Source organism: Schistocerca piceifrons, chromosome 4 (genome assembly GCF_021461385.2).
Source record: "Schistocerca piceifrons isolate TAMUIC-IGC-003096 chromosome 4, iqSchPice1.1, whole genome shotgun sequence".
NCBI classification, from domain to species: Eukaryota; Metazoa; Arthropoda; class Insecta; order Orthoptera; family Acrididae; genus Schistocerca; species Schistocerca piceifrons.
The window spans coordinates 761691741-761698926 of record NC_060141.1 but is presented as its reverse complement, the minus strand read 5'-3'; positions in this window follow the sequence as shown (position 1 = coordinate 761698926).

Below are 7186 nucleotides of genomic sequence, written 5' to 3'. Positions count from 1 at the left end.
ACATAAGAGACACAGGAGGACCAACGCGTTATTGAGTTGTCCAATTTGTGAAGTTCTTTGTCTTGAATAAAGCACCCATTTTTTGTGAAATTGTAATTACTTGTTTGTCTGTACATGCACATCACACCTAACGGTTTCCGTCCCATTCGTGTAAGTCCTAAGTTGCGTGTCCTTTTCCTTGTCTTACAAGGGGAGACCACGACGTTTGGGTTTACTGCAAACTTCGTACATTCTTAGTACTCCATGAGGACAACAAAATATGTAAGCAGTAGCGCGTACTTCTCAAGCGTTATTGAGAAAATCGCAAGATAATTTCGGTGGTCAAATATATACCTGCGCGTAGCCATTTTTACCATGAAGTGGCGGCAGCCGAGTGGTGCCGGAACGGTAGCTCAGCGTGTTCGGTCAGAGGGATATCTGCCCTCTTTAATAAAAAAAACAAAGTTAATCGATCAACAACGAACTTACACGGATGTCTAACGACGTCCGCCCCGAGCAGATTCAACGAACAAAAGCAAACAAAATGAGACTAAAAAATAAAAATAAAAAAAATTAAATTTTTTTTTAAAAAAGTGGTTAGCGTTCAAGCCCCGTAATCGCTGGATCGAGTCCTGTTCGTTAGTTCCTTTATTTATTTTCAACACAGTCATTTTCTTTACTATTTATATTACAATTGACATAATGGGGAAAAATACGTGTAGTCGGATGAATTTTTATTAAATTTACAATGTTATTTGGCAGTCTACAATTTTTTATTATCACAAATAATATAATATTCATAACTTTTTCTTCCATGTTTTGACGAAAAATACCATCCTGCAGCTTGTAATGTCGAAAGCGACGATTATTTGTACATCTTTCGAAAGCCGTGTGTGCCGCTCAAAACTTGTAGGTAACAGGTAGTTTTGGGCTCCTTCCAGGTATAAGGGATTTCTCAAATCACGGACAAGCATACGTTTTCAGTATGCGTTTGGTCGTTTACTAGTCGATAGTTATGAATATTATATTATTTGTGATAATAAAAAATTTGTAGGCTACCAAATAACATCGTAAATTTAATAAAAGTTCATTCGATTACACGTATTTTTCCCATTATATCAATTGTAATATAAATAGTAAACAAAATGACTGTGTTGAAAATAAAAAAAGAAACTAACGAACTTGACTCGACCCATCGATTACGAGGCTTGAACGCTAACCACTCGGCTGCCGCTGCTTCATGGTAAAAATGGCCACGCACAGGTATTTATTTGACAACCGAAATTATCTTGCTATTTTCTCAATAACGCTTGAGAAGTACGCGCTACTGCTTACACATTTTGTTGTCCTGATGGAGTACTACGAGTGTACGAAGTTTGCATTAAATCCGCGTTCTAAACGTCGTGGCCTCCCCTTATTAGAATCTAATACGGCTTCTCATAAAATTAAAAAAAAACTGTATTCAGACGATATGGATGCACACAAATAACTGAAAACTACAAACTGATCAATAAGCGCTCTGAATAGTTATTTACAGGAAATGCGGTACGTTATGCAAGTTAAGCGACGACAGCTTGTGAGCATACTTTAAGCGAGATAGCTTGTGACCTGCGCCTGAGTTGATCATTCCCAATTCATTGTACGTTAGCGGTGTCCTAAACTTGTTGCTTCCAGTCCTTCTTTAGAGACAAAAATGAAGTAATTCGTACGGCGTGAAAAACGGGGATGACAGAACATAGCAACTCGCTTCTGTTCCAGAAACGGTTGCACATTAATGACACATTGTCGTGCAGCAGACATCATTTTCTATTTGTGGTACACTGTGGGTTCAGACGCCTGATCTTAAAGACATGATGTCCGAGATTTCCACGTCGGTGGTGGCCGCGTTCAGTGTCCTGCTTTCTGGCAGAAATAGTTTATGAATAATCCCTCCAGAATCAAAGCAACCAGCAGTGCTCTGACCCGCCTTCTGCCTGACTTGTTCCTCAACCGTGATTTATTTTCAAAGAATATTCTTAAGAATTTATTTTATTTACTAGCGATTCATTAACAATATTAACACATTCAATCACAGTATGTAAGCATGGAAGTAGTTGCCAGGGAGTAAATCATAACCAAATTCCATTTAACAAATAGGAATTTTATTCACTTTAATAGTGCCTAAAAGCATTTTTAAAAGAAACTGATTTAAAATTATAATCGAAAGCACCCTCTAAATATCAAAGTTACAATTTATCAGAGACAGAAAGAAACAAGTTTTGACTGTATGAGCTTTCGGGCAGAGAACCTTTCCACTCCCTTTTGACACGGCCGTAGTTACAACTGCTCACAACAGCCTCTGAAAGACTACACTGGTGCAAATCTGCAACACACCAGATAACTTTAAACTAAGAGTTTTAACAATTTACACAAGCACGCAAACTATTCACCCCCCCCCCCCCCCCAGGAGGGATGGAAATGGTACAAAACACTAACAATTAAAATATTAACCTTGCCACCGAAGGTGCAACTTGATTTTAACTTCTAAGAAAAGTCTTACGGTTAAAGGGTGGCAACTTTATATACTAAAATGATCATTTAAATAAAAGCCCATGAAATGCAATCTTATATAAAATTCTACAAGGATGGCCAAACAATAGTTAAGATGCTCTGCAGTACACAGATACCGCCTCTCAAGATCATAGGCAATAATATCAAAGTTTCAAAAGATCAAAACATATTTCAGGTATTAGGGCGTTACACTCCAAGCAATAAATTCGTTAACACACCAAATGCGACAAACATGACAGAGGCAGCTACTAACGTACGCTAGATTGGTAGGGAGATTACTGAACAACCCGAAACGCAGGTTGCTCTAACCCGCCCCTACACCACAAGGGAAAAACGGACCACCCAATTTATAAACAACCACCTTCCCGCGGGTGGGCAAGAATGGTGGGACGACCCCAAAGTAAAACGGCTGGTGACCTCACCAAGAAAACAAGTAGAATTTAACAAGAGTAAATCAAGCAACATATCACCAATCACTTAACTTATAATAAACTGCGATTTCTCGAGAAGACCTGACGCAGCACCCGAAATCGCTCTCCCGAACCGTCCGCTACCAGCCGCTGCAACGGACGCAGGAAGGCGCGCCGATCTCCCGTCTCACGGCGTCGCAGCTCGCACCGGCCAGACTGATGTCGTGGGTTGACTCCTGTGTCGACCGCGAAGTCACTACCCCTCGCTATACGCCGCGGCACACTGGACTCACGTGGCGACCTCACATGCGCCGACGCTGAAGACGGACGAGTCATCTTGTGTCTCAGTGTGCGACCGACCAACCGATCGATCCAACCGCCAATGACCACTGCCTGAGCAAACTCGAGCAGACTGGCGGCCTAACGTGCAGACTCAGATGCAGGAACTAAGCCCCGACCGGGCGACCACTCGCTGTGTTCTCTTACTGGCGGAGTGGAAAGACTCTCATTTTGCCGGCTTTAAAGTTTGATCCGAACGACAGACAGACACTAACTGGCTAAAAAAATGCGGACGAGAGACAGACTAGCAAGCTGGGGACGAGAGACTGACCCAGACTGCACGACTGGCGAGCTCATAGCGCCCCTTAAATGCACGTGAACGGGCAACCTTTCCCCTTTCCCACCAGAGGGAGACACCAAAGCTGCGATTGCCACAGCGGCGCCACCGCCAGAAACGATGGGCGACTGCTTCACACTACGTGCTGCGGTGCGCTCTTCAAAACAGCAATTTTTACCACGGCTCAGTTCCTGTAACAGGAGTCCTCCCGTGAGCCACTAACTGCGAACCTACTTTAAACTTCTTTGTTACATTTCCAGAAGCATTTCCTTTTGACTCAGCTTTCTTCTCTCTTAGCTCCAGAACCGTCCATCGACGATCTTCGGTCAAGTGTTGGCGGCTCCTCTAGGTTTTATCGTCTGTGCCAGCTTGGCCGTTGTAGGTGAATCGCCCTGTCACGACAGCTGCGGGACTGCTCGCACCACCCCCACGCACACTGCTTTCGATAAAGCTCTGCTCCCATGCATCAGACGAGGCACATTGTGACATTTCAAACTTTAAACAGAATTTCACGAACGTATGTAGCAAATGATTCAAATGGCTCTGAGCACTATGGGACTTAACATCTGTGGTCATCAGTCCCCTAGAACTTAGAACTACTTAAACCTAACTAACCTAAGGACATCACACATATCCATGCCCGAGGCAGGATTCGAACCTGCGACCGTAGCGGTCACGCGGTTCCAGACTGAAGCGCCTAGAACCGCACGGCCTCACCGGCCGGCGAACGTATGTAGCACCATTTCACTATTAACAGCGTCGGTGCACTCACTATTCCTTGCATCCACAACGATTACATTTCAATTTTTTTACATTTGTTTATCTTCACAGATAATCAGTCACCTGGTTTTGTAACATTACATGTTGAAACAAGCTGTACAAAATACATATAGAATTTTATAATTATTTTAAGGTACCTACCACACACTGGTGACCCCGTACTTTAAGGGGGGGGGGGGGTCACAGATCCAGCAGTGTGCGTTCCCACGCGCTTGTTTCATCTAATAACCACCTACGAGCTATTACTAACTCACCCATTAAAACTATCCTTCACTTTATATTACAAAAAATTGGAAACACAATAATAATGACAATAAGACAGCAGATATCATCACACCCGTGAAGAAAAACAGTGTGGACTATTCATATTGCCAGTGCAAGTACTAGCAGAATCGAGAGGAAACAACTTGAAAAACTTGCCAGATACGAGAACTTCGATACGAAACTACAGCGACACTCGCGTAAACCGCTGAAAGTCGTCCCAGTACTTCTCAGCACACTGGCAGCAGTGGCAACGGATCTTAATGGCATTTGGAGACCACTGCCAACGGATCTTAATGGCATTTGGAAACCACTGCCATTGATAGAATATCGTTCTGGCAACTACAAAAAGCCACTATACTTGGACCTGCACGAATTATCTGACCATACGTCACGCAGTCCGAGACGCTTGGAAAGTGATCAAGTTTGAAATCCGGCATGGTGAAGTCATTTGCTGTGTTTATTGTTATAATAATAATAATAAGAAGAAGAAGAAGAACAATAACAGTGATGATGATGATGATCAAAAAGAATTAGTACTAATAAAAAGAGGGAATGGGAAGGATAGAAGTGAGGAGGAAACAAAAATTTGTCGTGAGAGAGTTTTTGAGCAATCGCAAGTAATCTCAATGGATAGGTTGCTCTACGTCTAGTTTCCTTCCTGCACTAAGGATCCTCCTGCATCCCAATACTAGCCGAAAGCGCGCTGGAGTATTTGCCGTTTTACCACTTGTACTTGTATGGTAGTTGACGAACTGATTCAAAGACAACTCGGCTTTGGAAACAAAGACAAGCTGACGGTTTGCTAGACCTTTTTCTCTTCATTCCTATCCTCCTATCGGGGCGTCCTACTCTTCCAGTGTACGTCAAAGCCTTCAGCCCAAGTACACAGATAGTTGGTCAGCACGTTTTCTTTTGGCTGTCTCTGAGAAGATCGAAGCTATTTCGTTCCAAATTTTAGTTCATTATGCACTGACTCGTGGACATGAAAATACTAAAGTTGCTCCTTTCTACCATCAAGGACTCATAAACTGGACTTTTCAGTAGAATCTGGTCAGGTATGCCTATTGCTCCGCAGTACAGTTCGGTTCTCTTTTCTTTCGATTTTATAAAGATAACCGCTTTTAGACCATGTGCTGTCAGATTATGCGCAAGACCAATTTGAGTCTCTCGCTGACGTTTGGGAAGAAACAATATGTCCACCTTCAAATGACAGAAGGGTCCCATTGCTCCAACAACAAATCTGTAACACTTTCCCTGATAGAGATGCTAATATCTTCACGACAGGTACACAGGAACTACGCATCTGGGAAAACCATACGGCTCCGCGACCGGACCTAATCACGGTGCGCCAGTAGCACTAAACATGGCACTCGCCAGCAACTGATCCGCCGTATTTTTTGATCACAGGTTGCATTTACAAGGGCTGTATAAAAACTGTACCTTATCTGCCGATACTGTAATACACTAACGAAAGTATAAAAACTGTACCTTATCTGCTGATACTGTAATACACTAACGAAAGAAAGCCGTAACACCAAGGAGTTTTGCCACATAAACAATGATTGGTAGGCATATTTCTATATCTGAAGGATAAAGCCTATTCAAATTTCATCGACGCTAGTAGTGCCAGCATGAGGATGCTTTCAATACACGCTGTAACGGTCGTAGAGTGTTATTTACCTTTGAGACTGGACGTGCAGAGTTGATAATAGGACGCCTTTAAGACGACAAAGAAACCATTATCACAGCCTTACTGTCTTCGAACGAGATCATGTAATGGGACTAAGAGCAGCTAGATATACCTTTTGCTAGATATACCAGTACAGGAATCCTGGCAGCTGTGATCACGTGAACGTACGATCGCAAGAAGAACGGTCTCCGGACGGCCACATGGCACTACCGAGAGGGCAGACCATCGTGTTCGGCATACGGTTCTGGCGCATAGTACTGCGTCTGCAGCAGCAATTTGAGCACCAGTTGGCACCACAGTGACACAATGAACCGTTACAAGTAGATTTCTTCAAGGCCAGCTCCGACCCAGACGCCCTAGAGCGTGCATTCCACTGACGGCAAACCACTGTAATTTGCGACTTCAGTGGTGTCAAGCGAGAGCTCGTTGGAGGGCAAGGTGGAGGTCTCTTGTGTTTTCTGATGAAATCTTGTCCTACCCCAGTGATGGTGATGGCCGTGTGTTGGTGAGGAGGAGACCATTTGAAGTCCTGTAATCAACCCTGAGGTGTTGCGTTTCTGGCGCCAGTTTCCATAGATCGTCATTTTGACCTTTGAGTCGACTTCGATGCTTATTTGTCTACTGCTCATCTTTGGCGGCGCGGATTTAACGGCAACGCGTGCGCTCCTCTGCTGGTGAGGTGTGTCGGGATCGGCGGTGAGCGAGAGTCACGTGGGACTGTGTACGTAGGCAGGGCGGCGAGAGGACGAGTCGGACAGCGAAGGAGCGGGGCCAGCGGCTACGGCGTGTTGAGTCGTGAGGGCAGATCCACCGCCCATGGAGATTTGGTTTTCCTGGAGGTCGGAAGGACAAGCTCCTTCGAGTCTGTTACAAGCTACGCCGGCCGATTGAACTGGA